General features: G+C 44.7%; 1 protein-coding gene across 2 annotated transcripts in view; it reads right to left on the minus strand.

The window, feature by feature from the left end:
• Positions 1-25,176, minus strand: part of LOC124556856 (plexin-A4) — a 973,893-nt gene that overhangs the window by 795,221 nt on the left and 153,496 nt on the right. For both annotated transcript variants that reach the window (XM_047130878.1, XM_047130877.1), the window contains one exon: positions 1,007-1,078. The gene's annotated coding sequence lies outside the window, so the exon portion shown is untranslated. The remainder of the gene's footprint in view (positions 1-1,006; positions 1,079-25,176) is intronic.

The raw sequence follows: 25,176 nt of genomic DNA on the forward strand, positions 1-25,176 counted from the left end.
ACCACTCTGTCTCGCATTCGGGAGGACGGCGAAACAAACCTCCGTCCTGTCATCCTGATTTAAGTTTTCCGTGATTTCCCTAAATCGCTTCAGGCAAATGCCGGGATGGTTCCTCTGAAAGGGCATGGCCTACTTCCTTCCCCTTCCCCATCCTTCCCTTATACTATGGGACCGATGACCTCGCTGTTTGGTCCCCTCCCACAAATCAACCAACCAACCAATTACTCTGATTTTGTTTTACTCTGCTTCACTGAATCCACTCCTTTTGTATCAGGAAACAATTTCTTATTTTCATCGTCTAACTGCTCCTTGTATGGCACAAATCTGTTAATGGAATTTTGTACTTCAAAGAAACAGAAAAAATTCTCTCTTCATATAATTATAACTTTGGTTTTTCTGCTTTCTTCCATAAGTTCTCATTGCTCAACACAGGTAATTTACTGTCACCTCTACACAGATACACCTAAACAAGTACGCTTATAATCGACACAGTTTTTGAAAAATACTAAGTACGATGGGAGATTTGATAGTTAACTGTTTGCCACTCATCGCAAATATAAAGTTTTAGTGATGTCACTGTTTTATTGATACTATAGCACAGGACACTACCGTCTGATTCTTGCTCTGATGTTGGCTTACCAATGATCTGAGCCTATTTCACTTCTCAAGACGACAGTTCAAACTGCCGAAACCGGTAAAGTGAACCAAATAAAGGTTTTCTTGTGAGGCTGACGACTGACTTCGTCTTTGTTGAAATATTTCTGCACATGCTGAATAATATAATAATCGCACTGGCACGTTTGAGTGACTGATATGTATTTAAAGTCACATGTAACATGCAATTCTCATGTATCCAATTCAGAAGCATAACATACTGTGGACGTGCGTGTTTAGTTTCGCAGTCTCTGTAACTGTTGTGATGTCCGTCTGCATTTACAGCAGCCGACATAGCTCCGAAGTGATATCTTATTTAAGCAACTGTAATAATGGTCTAACCTGCACTTACTTAGTTTACTCCAGTCTCTCCTCGGGAGGCTGAGAGGCCGCTGTCGTCTCCGGAAAATTCCAGTTCACGAGTCTGAAACAAAAAGAAAAACACTCCTTTTACTACACGTATCGACGTTTCTCGAATTTCAAAAGGTCCTGGAGCTAACGTTCTATAAAGAAAATAGGGTGCGAATACTATCTGCTTTCTCGTGCATAAGAGAGAACGTTGTAAGTAGTCTGAAAAGCGAAATCGCTATCTACTGTTACACGTGTACTTACATTTCATATCCTTTCCCGTAACTATAATTTTAGGCAGTTCGTGGATAGCGCGTTTTGTTTGGACCTATATACGACAAATCTTCCCAGTGTTATCTGGGGCTGATACCAAGACCATAAAGTCCAGAACCGGGCACACCACATTTTCAGAACAGCCAGTTACCTGAAAAACAAAGAAGCTGGGTAACCTTAGAGCTTGAATTATAACGCCACAGCCATTGTTAGACTTCTGACGTTGTCATTACTGTTGTAATCCGCACTACAAGGGAAACAAACTGACTAAATGTATCTTTAAGGAGATCTAACATTTGACAGTGGATTACAAAAAAAAGGACTATTCACAATAGTGTACATTAATAGTCAAATGACGTTAACGGAAACCCTCAGTCTTAAGTTGAGGGTGCAGGTGGAACTTTCGAAGAAGGAAGGAAAAAAAAGAGGGAGGGGCTGGAAGATGCGCAACATATATAGAACGAGAAGTACGTCTTGCTTACGAAGATATTCAAATCAATTAGCGGCAACAAAGCGAAGTCGAGACACTTGTTGATGAACACCGCCCACTTTCGGCATGCAATGAATTTTGGCGATCCCTCTTCCCACATCTCCCATTACCACTCTTGCACTTACAACAATACAGGGATTGTCATAAGGGAAGTGTAATGTAATCTGTTCATCCAATTTCGCCTCAAATGACGCGAGAAGTCTCTCTACGTAATGCCGAATCCAGAAACCGCATATCAAGAACTATGCTATGCAACAGTTGCGGTGTCAATGAGGGTCTCTGCTTCTAGGCCGCATAGCCTTCGACTGAGATACTGTCTTCCCTTTTTTACATATATGATGATTACATTAAAGCCCACAGCCTAGTATCTAAAATGAGCCATGCTACTGAACTCTACAGTTCTGCTTTGATTTTCATGTCAGGCAGTATAAGCTATATTCAACTCACATCCTGTCCAGAAGTGATTTATTTTGCATTACATTATTCAGGGTGGACAGAAACAGTCTGAAAAGCTTGTAAGGGTGTTGCAGGGCAAGTTGTACTGAGAAATAATTGTTAAGAAAAAAGTTCGATACGTTGTGCCGTTATCGAATTAACTAGCGTTGAAGTTAGCCAATCAGGACGCACAAATTCAAGCGGTCGCCAAACGTGTTCTTCATTTGGTTTCCTAAAACCAAACAACACTGCGATACAAAAATTGGCCATGGGAGGGTAGTAAGGATCGAACCCGAGCCGAAGGTTCAAATGGCTCTGAGCACTATGGGACTTAACGTCTGAGGTCATCAGTCCCCTAGAACTTAGAACTACTTAAACCTAACTAACCTAAGGACAACACACAACACCCAGTCATCACGAGGCAGAGAAAATCCCTGACCCCGCCGGGAATCGAACCCGAGAACCCGAGCGCGGGAAGCGAGAACGCTACCGCACGACCACGAGCTGCGGACCCAGTTGTAGCACAAATTCCTTACCTACCATACTCTACATTTACATAGAGTCGTCGTTTCTCTTATTGCAGTTGCATTTTATGTTTCATGTGCCAGATCGCGGGTGGGCGAGAATAAGTCCGAAAAACAAGCAGCCTAATGTAACCTGCGACGGGCTTCATTGAGTGTGTAGTCCATTTAATTCTTTCTTTTGGAGAGGTTTGCTATCTTTCGTCTTGTCTTCTCCCACACAAGTTCAGATGAGCAGAGTACAGCCTTCTAGCGGCGTTCAGCTAGGTGGATGTGTAACTGTCAGCTTTATGCAGTCTTAGGAACTTTTTTTTTGTTGTCTGTTACTGTATCTAACGAGGATTACGTTCTGGAGCCCTCTCTACATTCGCGAACAATATCTTCATGTAAGTAACTCCCAACCAACGTCCATTCATGTATCGTACCAGCAGTGCACGGACCAGTTCAGAAACCTGGTGGCCTGTCTAAACATGCGACGTAGTGTTCTGGATAACACGTTGACCTTTATAAACTGCTTTTCGCCTCTTTCACCAGTGAGCAACCTCATTGTTCCAGGGGTATTCGAAAGTGATATTTCGTGGAGTACTTGTTTTATATCCACAGTCCTTCGTTGGTATCGCCTGTTTCCCCTTGCTGCATTTGTATGCAGAAGGGCCATGTCCCGTGAGGAAATGAAAGACTGAGAAAGACTTTATTTCAACATTTCTTCAACATCTGGAAACACTCTATATGCTAATATTTTGGTTTCCCAAGAATTCCCCATATTCTGCCAAAAGAAAAATATTTTCAGTTGACTTCTTTTATTGTAAGTGTAACCTCTCCTAGTAACTCTCTAATTAGCTTCAAAATTGCGTGTGCTATCGACACCTGTTCTCCCAGTAAGTGATGTGGTAAAGTCTGAGACAGATGTTATGTAAGAACACCCGTCCGCCCATCCTGCTTTAGGTTTTCTGCGATTTTCCGAAATACCTTCAGGCGAGTGCCGGAATGGTTCACGTAAGTACGGAAGGCAGATTTCCTTCCCGTCCGTATGTGCTAATGCTCCGCCTCCGGAAACATTACACGCTGGCCTTATATCGTACCTCGATGTGATAAAGCGACCGTTTTAAATAGCACAGTTTAGTGAACTTTGCGAAAACTATGTCCTCGAATCAGCTGCTGATCTCACGTGGATGACAATATCGTCTTTCTAAGATGAGCGCCGGCCGAAGTGGCCATGCGGTTAAAGGCGCTGCAGTCTGGAACCGCAAGACCGCTACGGTCGCAGGTTCGAATCCTGCCTCGGGCATGGATGTTTGTGATGTCCTTAGGTTGGTTAGGTTTAACTAGTTCTAAGTTCTAGGGGACTAATGACCTCAGAAGTTGAGTCCCATAGTGCTCAGAGCCATTTCTAAGATGAGTCCCATTCTTCTGCAGAGTCCTGCGGTTATACTTACACAATATAATCGGCGAAGTGTTACACATCCTTGGAGATCTATTACTAAGTTTCTTCTAGTAAATGTTTCACTCTTAGGGATTACTTGCTTTATCTACGTTTCATGGTGACTTGTATTCAGATACGGCTTTTCTTTTATCTTGCGCTCGCCATACTATAGTAACTCAACTTTAGGAACTTCACGACTGTAAAATGTTCCAAGTAATTAAAAAAGACCTTATTCGTCGTTGTTATATTTCGTTTCCTTGCTCCATTCTATACTCAGATGCAACAGTTCGTATATGTTTCTTATAAAGACGTGCCTTAAGTATATCTTCCTGCGTTACACGGCGATCCTGACTACAGTTTCACCTGGGTTCGCCGAATTATCTGCTGGTCGATTACGATGCCGCACCACATTCTACCACACAAACACATTTCGAACACTAACCAATTTACTTGAAAAGTTTATAGTCTAACTAGCATAATACTTAGCATTTAACGATATACCAACTAGTTTCATTCAAGAAATCTTAACTACACACAAGAAGTCTCTTTTCCTACTCTCTCCCCCCCCCCCCCCCCAAAAAAAAAAAAGAACCGTGAAATACCAGTTCCGCTTATCGTAGCGCTGCCGGGATTTTTATTTGCTCCGGGTAGTTGTCGTCGCTTTTATTTGGTCTACCCCAGGAGTCGCCGCAATAAACGCTCTTATCGCTAATGTAACAGATTACATGTGCAGTTTCATACTGACTGCCCTTACTTTATACGTATAGCCCCTTACGGATGGAATTAGTGTTATTTAATAAGTCCTGCACACTTTCAATTCCTTTCCTACACTCCACGTGTCTTCTGAAATTGACTATGTCTCAGATAGGGAACTCTGACATTTTGCACGTTAATTTTCACTAGCCGATCCGAAATCCCATTAACCTCAAATTGCTAAGAAGCAACATTGCTCTTTGAACCATTACTGTATAAGATGCCTGCTTTCAATCTGTATCTGTCTTCAGCTACATAATTAAAAACAGCTCACGAGGTCTCTCACGCCTTTACATTACGATGATACACTCCGGTGTGGTATTTAATGTCTACTGTAATGGCCACAGAAACATCATACTTCAGTTTTTTTTCTGAGAACAAATAGAAGTCCTTCCAGTTTCTAACGCGCATACAGTGATGTAATTACTAACGGCGTGATTTGCCACAGGATATAAGGGCAGCCGAAGCATCCGCCTAGAGCAAGATAGTGGTTATAGTAATTGGGCACCTACAGTGCACGGAATAAACCTTCCTGAATAGAAATGAAAATAGCTGCGCTCTTTAATGGCAGCGAAAGTAGCTGCAAAATGCGCGCTTCTGGAAGTTATCCGTTAAACAATATTGTACCGCAAATTTCGAGACTTACCTGTAAAACAAAACTATGTTAATGAGCGTGTCTAATGTCAGTTTTCCACACCTGTTGCAGGCACTGTACTAGATTAATCAGAACATGGATGCCAAAACAGACACAGAGTTAATATCAACTGAACACTTACCTAAGCACAGCGGTCAAGAAATTAGTCACCTCCAGGACCACCACGTTAATACCGCCTATCATCACCTCTAGCCTTTCGGCGAGGAAGAGCTTCAACAACATTCCTCAGTTACGTTATATCCGGCTTAGGAGATAACAAATTGCGGAGATGTAGTCTCCTACACTTCCTCCACCCCCAAACCCCATCCCCCCACCCCCACTCCCTCGTTCCATATTGTCCCTCAACAGCCGGCTGCGGTGGTCTCGCGGTTCTAGGCGCGCAGTCCGGAACCGTGCGACTGCTACGGTCGCAGGTTCGAATCCTGCCTCGGGCATGGATGTGTGTGATGTCCTTAGGTTTGTTAGGTTTAAGTAGTTCTAAGTTCTAGGGGACTGATGACCACAGCTGTTAAGTCTCATAGTGCTCAGAGCCATTTGAACCATTTTTTTGTCCCTCAACACCATCTATGGAATTACGATCGAGTAATTTATTAAGGCAGTCGTGATACGGCAGGGTGCCAGTATCCGTCAAACCTTGAAAGTATGCGTGCGAGTCGGTGAACACGACTGTTGTGATTCTGAAAGACGGGATTGTCCACAGCATATCCATCATGGAGATGCAGAGGACAGTGCAACACTTGGTTACCAAGTGGGGGTCCCACATTCCATTCCCTGTATTTCCACGGATTAACCCTCAGTGGAAGGATGAGACTAGCTGTACTCAGCCTCGTGAAGCCAACTGACGAGCTGCCTAATTGAGAGGTAGCAGCTAGAAGATCGAAACGCCTACAGCGGTCGGGAGAGTGGTGCACTGACCCCACGCCCTTATGTTCCGCATCCGATCATGAATAACAGAGGATGACACGGCGGTCGGTCGACTATCGCCTGGATTTCAGGGCCTGATGGCTTTTTACCATCTCCAAATGTCCATTTCACTCAGGTCCCTTCGAAATATACGCTCGGAAACTCGTTGAGATGTGCCTGCATTCACTGGCGGTAGCGATTCCTGTTGTGTTTGAAATCGACATAGGGTGACACTTATCTAGTCCCTGATAGTAAGGATATCTATTCGAACACCGTTCTTACGCCGTGTTACACCATATTTTGCAGACATGCCGAACAGTCATTGTTGATACAACCAATCGCGCAACTAGATTCAAGATAATCATGGGGCGTACACACACGATAGCTCCTTTTTTTGCCATTCTGTCACATCGCGACGTCGTCCCAACTTACTGCGCTGATTTCACATAACCGACTGACACATAGATACTACTTCACTGCCATCATTTAAGTCAGCGGTGGAGGGTCACATGATCGCCTGGTTCCAGTGCAACACCATCTGCAGCTCTCCAAAGCGACCAGAGTGCTGTTTTAATGAGAGAAGGCGGAGGGGCTAATATTTTGTCAGAAATGCTTACCTAGTAGCGTATAGCCTGACGGCGGCGATACGTCGCAGCATGGACTCCACGGGATCCCATGCATTGGGAAGCCAACTTGATGCACGACCGCTGATCCGCCGCTCTCAACTCTCTGTCACTGGTTGGAGCAGGATTTACGTGTGCATCAAACCGTCCTGACAAGTCAGATTGGTAGGACGCTGCACTGTAGGTCGCCTATGGGGTGGTACAAGCGAAAGAACGGACGCACATGATCGAACAGCAACTTCCTGCATCTACATCTCCATACATACTCCGCAAGCCACCGTACGGTGCGTGGCGGTGGGTACCCTGTACCATCACTATTATATGCGTTTCCTTTCCTGTTGTACTTGCATATAGAGTGAGCAAAATCGAATATCTATATGCTTCCGTGGAAGTCGACCATTCACCTTCACTACCACAATCCTCACATGCTCTTTCCATTTCATATCGCTTTGCAACGTTGCGCTTCGATATTTAAACTAGGTGACTGTGTCTGGTAGGACACTGATAATGCTGTATCCCAAAATTACGGGTTTGTTTTCCTACTCATCCACATTAATTTACATGTTTCTACATTTAAAACCAGCTGCCATTCATAATACCGACTAGAAATTTTGTCTTAAATCATCTTGTATCATCCCGCATTGTTCGTCTGGGAGGGTTGATAGCGTACATATCACGAGCCTCATATCGTCTCAGTATACATCCCCCACGTGGAAATACCTTCACCACATGTTATAAAGGTGCCCTATTGGCAAACAGAATGGCGCTGTTCTGGCGCCCGTAACTCTGCGTTCTGTTGTGTCATACGGAGAACAGAGCTACTCCTGTGGGCTGTGGAGCGGTGGCAGCTGATCACCTCATACTGGCTGTGAACCTGGGTAGTAGTAGGCTGTCCACAAGCCGTTATCCCAGCATTATATTGGTGCGTGATTTGCTGCACTGTACCTGTCCACCGCTTCTACAATCTGCAACAGCCGAACCTCATCTCTGTCATTAATATGTAGCTGCCCGTGGTTGTGACTGACGGCGACGGCTTTCCCCGAATCGTGAAACGACACAACACTGTTGATACGGTGGCATGCGAAGAGCATAGTTTTTGCATGACCTCGTATTTGGTAGTTGGGCAGCCACGGTCTGGCCGTGCTCAAACTCGCTGATGTCGCGCGTCTTGTCCATCGTGCGCGTGACAGTCACGCCGACATATAAATAAGGTCTGATGACACCCCAGCCACGTGACACTCCGAAATATTCATTTCGGCAGGGCAGCAGCGCACTCACTTTTCAAAAAAAAATATTTCAAATCGGAATGAAAATAAATGCAGTTGTCCCAAGTCAGTGTCCTAACAGACATATTTCGTTAGCCATAGTAACTTAATGTGATGGGCAAACAAAACATGTCACTCCCTGAGTGCACATTGTCCATTTTCACATAAATGGAAACGCCGTGTGGCTAGGGCCTCCCGTCGGGTAGACCGTTCGCCTGGTGCAAGTCTTTCGAGTTGACGCCTCTTCCGCGACTTGCGTGTCGATGAGGATGAAATGACGATGATGATGATGACAACACAACACCCACGCCCTGAGCGGAGAAAATCTCCGACCCAGCGGGGAATCGAACCCGGGCCGTTAGGTATGACATTCCGTCGCACTGACCACTCAGCAACCAGGGGCGGACATTTCCACATTAATAGTGCATAATGGGCTTCGACAGGTGCCTCCTGCCAACTCAAATGCAACATCTTTTCCGACTACTTTTTCACTGTAATCATTTCTCGAACTTTGTATTACTGTACTCTTCAAATCAAGAGAAGGTATATGTTGTTAAAACTAGTAACCGTTGCCTTTTTCAAAAAATGGAACTACGTACCTTTAACAAAACAGAAAATTACTCAATTCTTTGTGTACCGTCACTTATCGAAGAATCATTCTGAGAGAGCCCAGAGAGGTTTATGAAATATTACGCGTGTGCGCGTTACAAGGAACTCCCAGCAAACTATCTTTAACTGTATGGCGCTGCAGAGATGCTGAAAACTTTCTGAAAGGCTACACAGAATGCAGAAGTCATGGTTCCGTGTAACAGGCTCGCAGCAATTGTATGAAGCACCGCGTCACAATACAAACACTATTTCAGAATGCATATACCAGAAAAATACCTGTGTAAATATTCTTTGTTCCCACTTTGAAGAATCCAAACAGCGTGACATAAGAAATAATATCCGATGAAGCACACGAACTCTCCTATGGGAGCTTCCACTCAGTGCTCGAAGAAATAAGAAAACGTGACAAAGATAAAAAACAAAATAATTATAGTTTTTGTTGAAGAATCGACACGTTCCAAATTAAAATATAGGTATCGTAAAATCTATTCTCGTTCTTTATCCTGTCTTTCATACCGTTATCTTCAAGTGACCGGCATGTTAATTTTTAGATTTAGCAATATTAATACTGAAAAGTGTGGCTGGATTGCCCTCCTGTTGTCTCCTTACCCCCTCCCCCACACACAAATGGACCCACATGTCTGCGTCCAGGGCGTGAGTACCAACCCAGTCGTCATCTACTCGGATGTGGGAAACCGCCTAAAAACCACGTCCAGCACACCGGGCCTCGTTGTTCATCAGTCCGCCTGGCGCATTCGATCCGGGGCCGGCGCGCCTCCCCGAATCGCGGAAGCCGAGTGCTAACACGCGCGGCTGTCCGGACGGGTCATCTTGAAAATCTGCTATATTCTTCATATTACTTCTGTTTTAAGCCCTCTTGCTGTTAAAACTACCAACAACTGGTTATACAGCCTTAGAAAATCTTCTTAGTGGGAAATGTATGATTGAAAAGAGAATTATTTCTAATTAATTACTTAATTAATTAATTAATTTGGATGCTGCGCGCCAGAAACACCCAGAGGCTTTTAAACTTTCATTCGCAGTGCACCAACGACGCGGCACTGTAATACAAGTACAACGCGCCGCGTTCGGCACGTTCTCTGGAATTTAGCAGAGATAAAACGCCGGTGGCAGAGGAGTTCATAAAGAAAGCGGCTATCATAACTGCACAGCGTAACTATCGACCTAAATTTGGTCGACGTGATGCCCCCAGTCGAAATACTCTGTTGCTATGGGTATCGAAGTGGCATCAATACTGAATTGTGAAGGACAGTAAACCAGTAGGACGTCCTCGTTCGTTACGTACGTTGAAAAACGCGAACAGTGTACAGGACGCGATCTCATACTGTCCTCAACAGTCGGCTCGGCAGCGAGCTATCGCACTTAGGTTGGTGGGCACCAGCATTCGCCGCAGCCTGCACAAAGAACTTCACTACCCTACGCACAAGATCCAAGTTTTCCATTAGCTTACTCAAAGGGACAAGACGACGCGACTTCAAATTTGCAACGAGTTCTTTAAGTCTCTGCAAGTTGAAGGGGATACTATGAACAGGTTGCTGATATCAGGTGAGGACCATTTCCACTTGTCTGTAAACAAACGAAACTGTCGGATCTGGGCAGTACACGTCACGTGTGAAGTGCTGCAGCGACCAACGCACAACGCAAAAGCGGTACTATGATGCGCCTTTGCCTCGGAGCGCATTATCGATCCTTTTTTTTTTTTAAAAAAAAAAAAAAAAGAATTGAATGCCACACTGTAACAATAAATTCTGAGCGTTACACAGCCATGTCGCAGACATTTCTGCGCCATGAAGTCAATCCCCATCGTTACCTATGCTTCTCACAAGAAGGAGCACTGAACGAAATGTTGACTGGCGTGCTTGTTCGCCCTGATTGTACCTGATTATTTTTTGTCGAGCGGTCTTAAACGGGAAGTTTATGAGCAACGCCCAACCAGCATATGCGAGCTAAATGATAGATTTCTTGAGTGCATTAAGAAAATTCCCAACAACATGGTGTGGCGAGTTATGTTCTCTCTTCGAGACAGACTACATGAATACGTTGTTCAGCATGGTGGACACATACCAAATATTATTTTCAATAAACAGCGACACACACTAACTTTCCAGTACAAAAAATCAATGTCTCTCTAATACAAAATAAATATTTACACTTTCCCTTAAATGCTGTTTTATTTTCAAAACCGTCGTGTGTTTCTGATGCAGCCTGTGTTTAATTTGATTCTAGCATACTCTGTACTGCAAACGCAGTGATAGGTAGCTAACGGATCATGGTCTGATATAAAACAGATTCATTTACTGTCGCTGAAGCATCAATTAACAAAATTTTAAATGTAAGCATGTTTCTAAATGAACTCTGGTAAAGGCTTGCTTTTAAAGTAAATCTGGTCAAGTATTTTGAACGTTTGCAAAGCGTGGCCAGAGATTGTGCTCGATGTGCAACATTACGTTAGTACTTATTCCGTTGACTGTCTACTCGAAATCGAGGATTGGGGGCCGAGCTGCAAGCACACACTGTGTGTAATGCTTTTGTGTCGACCGAAGCGCACAACCCTTCCCTCTCGGTAGGTGATTCAGCATCCCGTCCCCCACGCAATCAGTAACAGAACATCCCTCCTGATTTATGTCCCCCCCGTTCTCCATCTCTGCTAATCAGCAGCCCAGTCCGACGCTTATTTCTTCGCTTCACCACTTTGATTGTCTTCCAATGAACTGCAGAGCAGTGGATTATGAGCTTAGCTATCCCAACGTTCGGCGATTTTGGAATGATTACGCTATGCAGTGCGTACGTGATCATCTCAACTGTTTTATTCTGTAAATATCAGCAGCCATCCAAGTTCCAGAAGAGGCAGTCTGGGCAAACATAGCTTGACATCAAGAAAGCAAGAGTACATATTCCAAAGAAGACGGGTCACTTAGCGAACTGCGAAGAAGTGGGCGCTGCACTACGATGAGGTAATTCGCGGAATATCCCGTGTACTCTCAGCGAGACATTTCTACGTCAGTTTCGAGTTTAGCTACGCCACACAGTCTGCGGTCGTCCCGTCCGTTTTGGTTCTCTTCAGCTCACTCGACATCCTGTTTACTGTGGAGCTATTTGCATCGACCGCATTACACACACGGCAGCTCTCTTGCCTTTGAATTAGCGTACAGATTTCAGCTTCACATCACTTAATCCTCAGTGAGTTTTACACCTTGACTGAAGGACTAGAGTATTTCTTAACTCTCTTTCTCGTCTCGTTAACACACAGGAGACGCTATTACGAGAGGAAAAAAATATCAAAATCAAAAATTAAAGAAAAATGGAATTACATTTTTAGTGCCTTGGCTTACTCTGTTGGTCGAGGGGTGCAGTTTAGTTTCTGTTTGTCGTGCTGTTAAATGACACTGTACTTTGAGTGATAACTAACGAAATACATTCATACGGGCGTTGAGTTTTTAAGCCTCATTTGACACTGTGTTAGCCGCCTAGACATCCATAACAACGGCTAGCAACGGGAAGGGGAACTATGATATAACAAGGTACGACAGAGGAGAAGAAGACAAAAACAATTACAGAAGTTTACTTATTTCAAGTACTACCATTCAGAGCAGGATATTCTGGGTCGGAGTAGGAGGGCGTGCTGAAGACTAATGCCTACGACTTCTTTAAAATTCTGATCTCGATTTGGGTTGCGGTATCACATGCCATACAAACACTACTGGCCATTAAAATTGCTACAACTAGAACAAATGCAGATGATAAACGGGTATTCATTGGACAAATATATTATACTAGAACTGACATGTGATTACATTTTCACGCAGTTTGGGTGCATAGATCCTGAGAAATCAGTACCCAGAAAAACCACCTCTGGCTGTAATAACTGCCTTGATACGACTGGGCATTGAGTCAAACAGAGCTTGGATGGCGTGTACAGGTACAGCTGCTCATGCAGCTTCAACGCGATACCACAGTTCATCAAGAGTAGTGACTGGCGTATTGTGACGAGCCAGTTGCTCGCCCACCATTCACGAGACGTTTTCAATTGTTGAGAGATCTGGAAAATGTGGTGGTCAGGGCAGCAGTCGAACATTTTGTGTATCCAGAAAGGCCCGTACAGGACCTGCAACATGAGGTCGTGCATTATCCTACCGAAATGTAGGGTTTCGCAGGGATCGAATGAAGGGTAGAATGGCTCTGAGCACTATGGGACTTAACATCTATGGTCATCAGTCCCCTAGAACTTTGAACTACTTAAACCTAACTAACCTAAGGACATCACACAACACCCAGCCATCACGAGGCAGAGAAAATCCCTGACCCCGCCGGGAATCGAACCCGGGAACCCGGGCGTGGGAAGCGAGAACGCTACCGCACGACCACGAGATGCGGGCTATGAAGGGTAGAGCCACGGGTCGTAACACATCTGAAATGTAACGTCCACTGTTCAAAGTGCCGTCAATGCCAACAAGAGGTGACCGAGACGTGTAACCAATGGCACACCATACTATCATGCGGGTGATGTGCCAATATGGCGATGACGAATACACGCTTCCAATGTGCGTTCACCGCCATGTCGCCAAACACGGGCCGTTGGGATCCAGCACGGCGTTCCGTATTACCCTCCTCAACCCACCGATTTCATATTCTGCTAACAGTCATTGGAACTCGACCAACGCGAGCTGCAATGTCGCGATACGATAAACCGCAATCGCGAGGGGCTACAATCGGACTTTTATCAAAGTCGGAAACGTGATGGTATGCCTTTCTCCTCCTTACACGAGGCATCACAACAACGTTTCACCAGGCAACTGCTGTTTGTGTATGAGAAATCGGTTGGGAACTTTCCTCATGTCAGCACGTTGTAGGTGTCACCACCGGTGCCAACCTTGTGTGAATGCTCCGAAAAGCTAATAATATGCAAATCACAGCATCTTCTTCCTGTCGGTTAAATTTCGCCTCTGTAGCACGTCATCTTCGTGGTGTAGCAATTTTAATGGCCAGTAGTGTATTACTCGGTCGACTTTCCCGCTTCGCTGATGCATGTTCCAACTCCGTGCCGCAAGAGAGCTCCCAATTGTAACGTGATGGTGTGTAAAGTAACTATGTTGGTGCGTGAGGTACCTTCAGAAAAAAGCACGAATTCGAAGAGTTCCTCCACACATGGAGCATCCTCTAATTCAGCGAGACAATTCCAGATCACACGAGTGCTGAAACATCTGGAATAATCCGACGCCTAGTGTCCACTGTCAACAATAATCCTTCATACAGTCCCGACTTGGCTCCATCCAATTTTCATGTGTTTCAAAACTCAAAAAGAACACCTTTGGTGGAAGCAGAGGTGATGTTATGGCTCTGTCAGCAAAATCAAACGTTCTACAGTGACGAAAGCCCTGCTCTTTGGTGGTAGACGGAAGATGGCATTAATATTATTCTTCCTGAGCAATTTGCCTATTTTAGAAGACACGTTCCCGGCATATGAAAGGAACGCAGTTGATTTATAGTCGTCATCAGTCTCCTTAGAGCGTTGCTTCTTGTTATTATAATTGTGCATGGTCTTCCGTATTTGAATCGAAGTATAGCCATTCTCTTTAAAAACCTTCTCCAGATGGACTAATTCTTCGTGAAGGCTATTAGCAACCGATATTACATGCTCCCGATGAATTAAAGTACTAAGAAAACCGGAGGTTTGTGCGGGGTGATGGCAGCTGGACGCCTGAAGATATAGATCTGTATATGTGGGTTTTCTATTCACCGAATGTCCCAAAGACCCATCATTCTTACGGTGTACTAACATGTCTAGAAAGGGTGAAGTCCAATCTTTCTCAATATCCATAGTAAACTTGATGTTCTCATGTAAAGGGTTTAAATGGCAAAGTAATTTTTCCAGTTCTTGTCTGCCATGAGACCATACAACGAAAGTATCATCTAGCTAACGCCAGAAAACCGTAGGCTCCAAGACGGCTAACTCTGGAAGGTTGAACTTTAGAGCGCGTAATGCTGCGCACGGCGCACATTATGATGGAGAGCATTCAACGCTCGTGCAAGACGGAAGGAAGGAAGGAAGGGCACGTGGAAAGCTCGCCTCCAAACAGAGCGTGCACTGACCTCGCTAGCCAGTGCGTGGAACACACCGACACGGGCTTCTGAACCTAGCCGCCTCATGGTTTGGTGAATGCGTGGCGCACTGTCGGCAGAAGACCGCCCTCTCAACTTACGACTTAGTTAGAGAAAAAGACTACAATAGAACGAAATTTTTTAAAAAATTGACAACTCATAGCAAGGAACGGGATATCCAAACTTAGCAGGACCTTTGTTTCTAGAGCACTTCGGTGTTGAAACCAACATTCTTTTTCACGAGAGATTTGATTACTTTATACACAGAACACCATACTAGAAGACCATACTATACAGCTAACGCCGGCCGGTGTGGTCGAGCGGTTCTAGGCGCTTCAGTCTGGCTCCGCGCAACCGCTACGGTCGCAAGTTCGAATCCTGCCTCGGGCATGGATATGTGTGATGTCCTTAGGTTAGTTAGGTATAAGTAGTTCTAAGTTCTAGGGGATTGATGACCTCAGATGTTAAGTCCCATAGTGCTCAGAGCCATTTGAACCATTTGAAGAGACTGTTCGTCCACGTTTCCCCAGATCACTGACTCTACTTCGTCATCAAATAATGTATTATCTTGGTATCGTACTGGAAAAATTAGTGTACGAGTTAAACTGCTACGTCTGTCGCCCTTTGCAACAAATCTGACACCTGAACGTAATTGCAGAACTTATTGACACCTGAGTAGTCGACAGGGAGCTCGCAGTACCCGCGACGCCTGCTATTCAGTAACGATCTCATTCGTTCTCATACGAAGTTCCGTCGTCTGAAATTGTCTCGACCTGCTCATTCCCCCAGACATCGCGTGTACGTATATCGTTATTTCACGACTCCCTCCCCCACGCAGCCCGGTACCTGTGGGAGCAATTTCCGCCTGGAGATCCGAAGTACGGCCATTGCGCCGGGAGGATATTTTACCCCTGAGTAGACCTTGTCTGTTTTCTGGGCAGCAGTAATGGCCGTAGCTCTGACAGACGCCTACTCTGCCAACCGACACGGAAACAGCGTTTCACGGCACCTGTAGGTCTGATGTATAATTAGACCAAATTCTAAAATCCAGGTACCTATTTACACCTAATGAAAGACCGACTTTTCATTACTATGACGCGTGTTGAAATTAAATTTTCTCCTTATTTTGATCACATCAGTTTAGGAGAGGGTGGCGTTTGCACGAGACCTGGAAAACGAGTTATAATTGAAATATTCCAGTGTCCCTTCTCCAGAACAGAAGCACTTATCGGGAAGAAAATATAATAAAATCACAAAGCTTTCTTTTCGCCAAGATAAAGAACTCAAAATTGTTAAAATGGCCCTACGCACTATGGGACTTAACATCTGAGGTCATCAGTCCCCTAGACTTAGAACTTCTTAAACCTAACTAACCTAAGAACATCAAATGGTTCAAATGGCCCTGAGCACTATGCGACTTAACTTCTAAGGTCATCAGTCCCCTAGAACTGAGAACTACTTAAACCTAACTAACTTAAGGACATCACACACATCCATGCCCGAGGCAGGATTCGAACCTGCGACCGTAGCGGTCACGCGGTTCCAGACTGCAGCGCCTAGAAACGCACGGCCACTCCGACCGGCTACCTAAGAACATCACATACATCCATGCCCGAAGCAGGATTCAAACCTGAGACCACGGTATGGACTGAAGTGCCTCGAATCGCTCGGCCACAGCGGCCGGACGATAAAGAACTCCCTAGAGAGACTACATACTCTTATATTCAAGTTATGTAGAATACGCACTACCGAAAAAAGTTGCAACGTCCTCAAGCACAAGGTTATTTTGTTGACTAGTGATGTGACATGTAGTTCATTCTTGTTACGAGAATATGGTAACAAATTTAGACTAAATGAAACTCGTATGCCACAGTAAAGGGTATCTGAAAAGTCCCGTCAATAAAAAGTGTACCCTCACTCCCTCCTCTGGCGGCAACGAAGACGTGTATTCTCGCACGCAAACCAAAATAAGGGTGTCGAATGGTATTTTGCAACAGACTATCTCAAACTTCTTGCAACTTTTGTTCCTATTCAACAATGGTTCGTGCAGCTTGTGGAGAACGGATTAGTTTTCGCTTGGCTATGTCCCCTACACATTCAATTGGCCTCTGAGCTGATGATCTTTCTGGCCAGAGCAGGACGTACACTGTCCTGCTGAAAGAGCACATCACCTTCCCGTCGAAGAAATGAAAATAGCATGGTGATAACTTACGCAATATAGCGGGCACTGGTTACTTTACACTTCAGAAACAACAAAATGTGACCGCGAGTTGTAACTGATGCCGCCGCCGCCGCCGCCGCCGCCCGTCCCAAAATACCATGACTCCTGCGATGGGACCTTTGGGTCGTGGGCGAATGCACTCCGGAATAGGCCGCTCACCAGGTCTAGGCCGTACACGTATACGTCCATTACTTGCATGCTGCCACAACCTACTCACGTCACTGAAGGCCACTGATTGCAGTTCCATTCTGCAGTCGACTCTTCCACGGCACCATAGTAGCAGTGCTTGGCGGCGTCGTTATGTCAGTGGTAGCCTGGTCAGAAGAGGCACACGTTGTCGTAGTCCTACTGCAAGCAGACAGTTCCCAATGCTGATTGGCGACACCGCAGGTGCAACATGCACCCCGATTTCGCCTTCGAATGATGACCGGTCGGTCACCGGTGCTCGTACAATGCATCGATCTTGACGTGCCGTCATGCCCCAAAGATTACTGCTTAAAGCAGTGACACACCAGCCATATATTGTGCCCAAGCTCTGCAGCGATCCGTCGAAACGTCCATTAACCTTCCTGCGGGCCCGCAATGCGACCCCGTTTAAATGGTTGAAGTTGGTCAGCACGAGTACGTGCTAGTCGGCGGTGCATGGTTGTACAGAGAATGAATGTTGCACACATCGTTCACTTCCAATCTCAGCACAGCTACTGCTGCAGAGTCAAAACGGAGGGCGCACAGACCGGCCTGCTGATCACTTTCTAAACGCCGATGACCGTGGCAAACGAGTCACTAACACTACAGCCCGCTCAGTATACAAATATTACCCTGGCGCCACTGAACGCATTTCTTGAGGGTACTGCATTTTTTTCTGCATTACATTATTTTACAGATACGTTTTTCCGTACAAGCTGCCCATTCCCAAACAAACGACGTCAGTACAGACAGTGCAAAGAAATTCGATGAAGTTATTGTAAGCACAAATGAGACACGAACGTCAGCGCCGTACTGAAGAATTTTCCCTATCGATCTTAAGCTGTGTTTGTGAAAAATAGAAATATTTTAACATGAAATGATAATTTAAATGTTAGGTAGTCTTTCCAGATTGTACTTGTCTGGAATGAAGACTTATATGGAAGTGAAATGTGGGCGATAAACAGTACGAACAAGAAGAGGATATACGCTTTTGAAATATGGTGCTATAGGATAATACTGAAGCTTGGATATGTATATCCTGTAACAAATGAAGATACATTGTTATTATCTGACATCGCCATATTTGAAGGTAAGCGATCAGGTGCGTTAAAACTGTGGATTCAGAAAACCCCTTATAATCAAGATTGCTAATATAATTTTATTGATGACTACTTTGGCTTATCTACAAGACATTTCAGATCATAACAAAATACATTGATGAGGATACAACTGCGAAACGGCGGGACACATCGTCGTAATTCGTGTGATCAAGATCGTTTGCTACTTAATTCAATGGAACAATGATGTAAATTATTCTAGAATAAAAGGTCGTCGTATGTAATACATACGGATGAAATCAGTTGACGTATGTGGAAGCTCAGATCATGCTTGCCACATTACGTTATTCTAAAGTAACGTCAGAAGCGGTGACTTATTGACTCTGTAGAAAGAGATGCCTGTTCCACACTAGGAACTAACGCTATGTGACCTCCACTACTTTATGGTGTGGAAAAGTCATCTCGTTCTATCGAGTCCATAACAATCGCTGCCACTGATGTTACTTTAGAATAAAGTAAAATGGCAACCATGATCTCAATGTCCACATATGTAAACTGATTATGTCCGTGTGCGTTACATATGACGACGTTTTATTCTGGGATAGTTTTCGTCATTGTTCCCTTGGATTGTACAACAAACGACACTACCGTCACAAATTATGGCGAAGTGTCCCGCAGTTCGGCAGTTGTACATTCATCAGTGTATTTTGTTATGATCTGAAGATGGCTGGTCGATAAACCAAGCTAGTAATCAATAAAATTATATTCTCCATCTTGGCTATTGGGGGTTTCACTGAAACCACAGCTTGAAGAGACACCGAAACGAACTGTGAAGGAAAGTGTGTTACTATACAACTTGGCTAAAAGAACGGATCGGTTGAGATGACGCATCCTAAGGCATTAGAACAGCCAATCTGGTTATGGTGGGAGACATATGGGGCACAAATAGTACACGGTGTCCGATGCTCGGCTACAGTAAGCAGGTTCAAATACATGTAAGCTGCAGTTGTTGCACACAGGTGAAAAGGCTTGCAAAGGATAAACTAGCATGGCCAATTGCATCAAACCACACTCCAGACGGAAGGCAGCAGCAGCAGCAGCAGCAACAAAAACAAGAACAACAACAACAACGAAATAATACTATTTAAGATGCTTCTTCTTTCCACCACCAAAGTTGCCGTAATCAGCATCATTATCACCGTAATCGTAATCATCATCATCATCATCATCATCATCATCATCATCATCATCATAGTCGTCGTCGTGCGTCGTCGTCAACTATAACATCGTGTAAAGTGATATCTTGTGTGAGACGGAGAACAGCCAGATCCAGTGGAATTTGCACGTCGGATTAAAGACAATCAATCTGAGTGTTGTTTTTCAGGAAATGACCTCACATGTTGAAGTTAATGCTGCTCTGATTCCTTGCCTTCGCCGCCCAACGGACACAAAGGTGGTGTTCACAACATTCCTCCTCTTTGATAGAAATGACTCTGTGATGTCAATACTTTGCATGCACTGGCATTCAAGGGTCCTTTCCAAGAAAGCTACACTTCTGTCAATACATATTCATCAACCCATATTATTTATGAATTTTTATAATTGGATCCCACTCTAACGATTTCTTTATTGAACTGCGGGACATCGTGAGTAAGTAGAACCACTTCGCGGACTGTATCATTCAAAACTTGTCCTTCTCACGTAACACTACCCTATGTAATATGCACTGGTCTGAAACCTGCGGTTAAAGTTACGGCCCAATCAATGTTTTATATTTACCAGTGAACAACGCCAATGAATTGCCAACGAAGTGAGACGCAATTATTTTTACTCAAAGCGGAGTATACGGTGCATTGATCATTGTAGCAACGAAGGTAGAAGGCGAGAAACAGATTAAATTCGTGCCAGGTGTGCTGGAGCACCGCACTGGGAAATTAAAAAGCGTCGCTCTTACGCGGCGCAGTGGTGCGTGCTGCTGAAAAATCAGTCGCTTGGGCTGAGTTTAGTATCCCGCTGTTGGTGCAGTAGGATAGCGCACCGGAGTCGCCCTCCGTTTTACGGGCAATGAAATGTGGCGCATTTACGATCCACCGTGGTGCGCGCTAATACGATTAACGCTGCAAACACTGGCAGAACTGGAGCGGCCGCGAATACAGAGCACAGTTTGCTGACGCGGATGCAAACTCGCTCGCGCCACAATCTGACGCCCCGACTGGAAAACACCTACAGCGTACAGTTAGTCCTCGTTCCTCCCAAAATTGGTGCAACTCCGTTGTCTCTGCGTTTCACTTCGGTTGGCTATTTTATAATACAGTGCTAGGCAGGTACATGCCTCCCCCCCCCCCCTCTCCCGTTGTCCCCTCTCCTCTCTCTCTCTCTCTCTCTCTCTCTCTCTCTCTCTCTCTCTCTCTCTCTCTCTACACTTTAATTTAATTCCAGCCCTAGTCTCGTAACATGTGCAATAAATGTATTGTCCAGCACAATACGGGAAGCTAAACGTGGAAATCAGATTTGACCATAGTTGACGCCAGGTTGTCTACAGTGTAATAATTCGGACATGAATTTGCTATTTGCGTCATCCCAAGCTGAGAAACCCATGAGAACTCAGGGATCCACTACAGAGAAGTGAGGTATTAATCATTTTCGAGAAAAAATGCTTCAGATGTCTGTGATCTCTGCCTGGTACACTACAGCTTGTACATATTCAGAAGGAAGTGAGTTCAAATCCCCATCTGGAAAGCCTTATTTAGGTTGTTGTTCGTTTTTCTAAATCACTTAAGGCGAATACCAAGATGGTTACGGTCAGTTCCTTCTCCCCATCATTCTACAATTCGAATAGTCCTCTGCGTCTAATGATCCCGGAACTTTTGTCTTCTTTCCTTAGTACAACGTGTCACTACAGTTTGAGCCATTCAGTCACGAGTACACGTACGCTATAGGGACATCTGTTTTCCCTTCCTCTCTCCCTCCCAGTCTAGCGTCACAACACTCTACAGAACTGTGACAGTTTCAACATGGTACTGATTTTAGAAATCACATTCTGTAAAGGCTCTACTAATTTCTTTTGCTTCGTATGTGGGCATCATCATCTGATAATTAAGGCGAAGCTTATTATTGTATGGAATTTTCTTCTCCTTTAAGTTGACACGAAATTTACAACTGAATGTAAAACATTCACTGGTAGTTATTTTTACATCATAGTTCCGTTTCCCGTTGCGATCTACTAACGTGACTGACGGCTTCTCGTTGCTAAGCGCCATTTTTTCACACTATTCCAAATACACAATTAGTGGGCACGTTGTATTTGAAGAAAATACCGAGCGAGGAGGTGGTTTAATTAAATAACCGGGCTCTTATTCCAATTGAAGGTATTTAAATGTTCAACCGATCACTTAAGGAAATTGCCGGATTGGTACTAACAAAGCTACAGCTCATCTGATCTGAGCTTGTGATTCGTCTCTAACGTTCTGTATCCGAACTAGAGAAGAGGGAGCAGGAGAGAATTAAGACAATGGAGAACCAGAGATATCGTAACATCGGCAGCATTTCCTTATCGACATGTAGTCACATCGTGCAGCCATCTAGCTTCAGCATTTGTCTTTAGTTCGAAGTCTCTGCATTTGCCAACACGGTCGAACCGGTTACAGGACCGCTGGGATTTGCTACATGTACCATTCCTGCCATACCCGTATTCACTGTCTTGATATTTTACGTGAACGTCATACCATGCCAACTGTCAGCGTCAGTTGCTTTTCTAATATGCTTACTCTAAGTACATTACTTTACCTTGCTCCATAGAAACGAAACCGGCTATTAATTTTTTTCTTCTGTATTCGCTGTCTTCCCTCGACTTGTATTTCTAGTCGACGCCTGGTCTCTGGTTCCAATAAAATGAATAAAACACTGCTGTCTATTCGAGAACTGACCATTAAATTTGTAAGGCCACAAGTAACCACTTGGCTTTCGACCACAATCATTGTGCCTCCCCAGAGACGGGTTACACAACTATGAAACGTGTTTATCGAACTGTTGTGTGTGACCCTCATTGAAAGATACTAGATTATCTAGCAAAGGTTGACATATGCAAACGTTCAGTCTCAAATCACGAAAAAAACCATGATCCTCTCAGACAGGATAACCTAAACACCATACATTTGCAAGAATTCCCATCAGGTTGGGACAAGGATTGTTACTCGTGACATTTATACAGGACGAAAAGAGCTCTGATCTTCGTCCTCACCCAGTTGACTTTGCTAATCTCAACTACGTGGTGCTGGAATGATCAAGGTTCGAAAGTTAACAAGACATACTTTGTATGACATTAATCACGGCAGGAATACCTCTACCTGTAAGTACTACGACAATGCTCCGTCAGCAACGCAACTGGCTAGAATTTGGGAAGAAGCGGATACTAAGACCACGAGAACCAACAAAAGATAAGCTCTACGTCTACTGTTTTAAGCTCCTATTGCTTGCCACGTTCATAGTTCGATCTACATCTATAGTCCGCAAGCCAACTTGCGGCGTGTGGCGGAGGGTAGCTTCCTATACCACTGTCATTCCCCCCCCCCCCCCCCCCCCAAACCACCACCTTTTTTTCGTGTTCCAGTCGCGAATAGTTCGCGTCAAGGGAGCAATATATTTTTAGACTCTTCTAGGAACGTACGCTTTCGGAATTTTAACACTGGAACACCGGTAATGCAGAACGCCGCTCTTTCGGCGTCTGCCAATGGAGTTGGTTGATCGTCTCTGTGACGCTTTCGTGCTTACTAAATGAGCCTGTAACGAAATGCGCTGCTTTTATTTGGATCTTCTCTAGCTCCTCAATCAGTCCTGATTGACGTGACGAGCAGTACTGAAGCATTGGTCGAACTAGAGTTTTGTAGGCTACTTCCTTTGTTCCCAGAATGGAAATTTCACTCTGCAGCGGAGTGTGCGATGGTATGAAATTTCCTGGAGGATTAGCACTGTGTGCCTGAGCGAGACTCGAACTCGGGACCTTTGCCTTTCTCGAGCAAGTGCTCTACCAACTGAACTACCCAAGCACGACTCACGACCCATCCTCACCGCTGTACTTCCGCTAGTACCTCATCACTTACTTTCCACACTTCACATAACTTTTCCTGCGAGAGAGCACTTGCCCACGGAACGCAAAAGGCCGGAGTTCGAATCTCCGCTCGGCACATAGTTTTAATCCGTCAGGAAGCTTCATACTTCCCTTGCTGATGGACTGCATTTCCTGAGATTCGCCCAATGAATCACAGTCTAGCGTCTGCCTTACTCTCAAATACTTTTATGTGGTCCTTCCAGTTCAGAACGTCTCTATGCGTACTCCTAGAAATTTTATGGAAGTAATAGCTTCCAGTGATTATTGTATGATTATACAATATCAGAATAAAGGGTCTTTCTCTCTACATATTCGCATTATTTTACATTTGTATATGTTGAGCGCCAATTCACTACCTGCTCCAAGCGTCGATCCTCTGCAAGTCTTCTTGCATTTTGCTGCAATTTTATAACGTCGCAACTTCCCTGTACAGAACAGCATCATCCCCCGAAAGCCTCATGGAACTTCGGACGTGATCTATTATGCCACTTCTATATCTTGCTCGAAGTAATGGTCCTGTAACACTTTCCTGGGATACGTCCGAAGTTTCTTATATGTCTGAAGACTTCTCTCCATTTAGAATGACAAGCTGTGTTCTGTTTGCCAAAAACTATTCAGTCCAACCACACGGATGGTCTGATATTCCGTACTCCCATATTTTGTTCATTAGGTGGTAGTGCGGAAGTGTATCAAATGCCTTGGGGAAGTCAAGGACCACGACTTCTACCGGGGAGCCTGTATCTGCGGTTCTCTGGGTCTCGTGGACGAACAGAGTCAGCTGGCTTTCATACGATCTCGTTGGTCCTCGCAACCCATTTTGGCTTCCTCACAGGAGACAGTCGGTCTCCCGAGAATTCTGAAGACTGAATCACATGTGTCGCTTATTTGCTGAGTCCCTGCAGTTTGATATTACCGTTACGTATCTACTGACTACGGAGCTAAAGATAAAGTCAGTTCTAGGATTTTCAGTTGTTACTTATCACTTGTTTCGCAACTGGCAATGTTTGTTAATATGAAAAACGTCAAGTCGCACCGTGTTTCGCAGTCCGTGTTGAACTGACTAAGTAAGTCAGATCAAAGGGCGGGGGAAGGCAACGGCATATCACTTCCAATACCAACATGCTTGTGACGCACTATGGTGTGTAAGCTACCTTCGGACTGTGACATCCTTACTATTTTCTACGTCTCGATTACGAATGTAAGAGCGAATCTCTCGATTATTTTAAAATATCCATTTTAACTATGCTAGTTCAAATGGCTCTGAGCACCGTGGGACTGAACATCTAAGGTCATCAGTCCCCTAGAACTTAGAACTACTTAAACCTAGCTAACCTAAGTGCATCACACACATCCATGCCCGAGGCAGGATTCGAACATGCAACCGTAGCGGTCGCGCGGTTCCACACTGAAGCGCCTAGAACCAGTCGGCCACACCAGCCGGGAGCTATGCCAGCCACAATCTCCGTCGTGGTTAAATTGCATCACGAAAAGGTCAAGCAAATAAAACCGCCCATGCGACAGCGAAGACTCAC

This window comes from Schistocerca americana, chromosome X, assembly GCF_021461395.2.
Source record: "Schistocerca americana isolate TAMUIC-IGC-003095 chromosome X, iqSchAmer2.1, whole genome shotgun sequence".
NCBI classification, from domain to species: domain Eukaryota; kingdom Metazoa; phylum Arthropoda; class Insecta; order Orthoptera; family Acrididae; genus Schistocerca; species Schistocerca americana.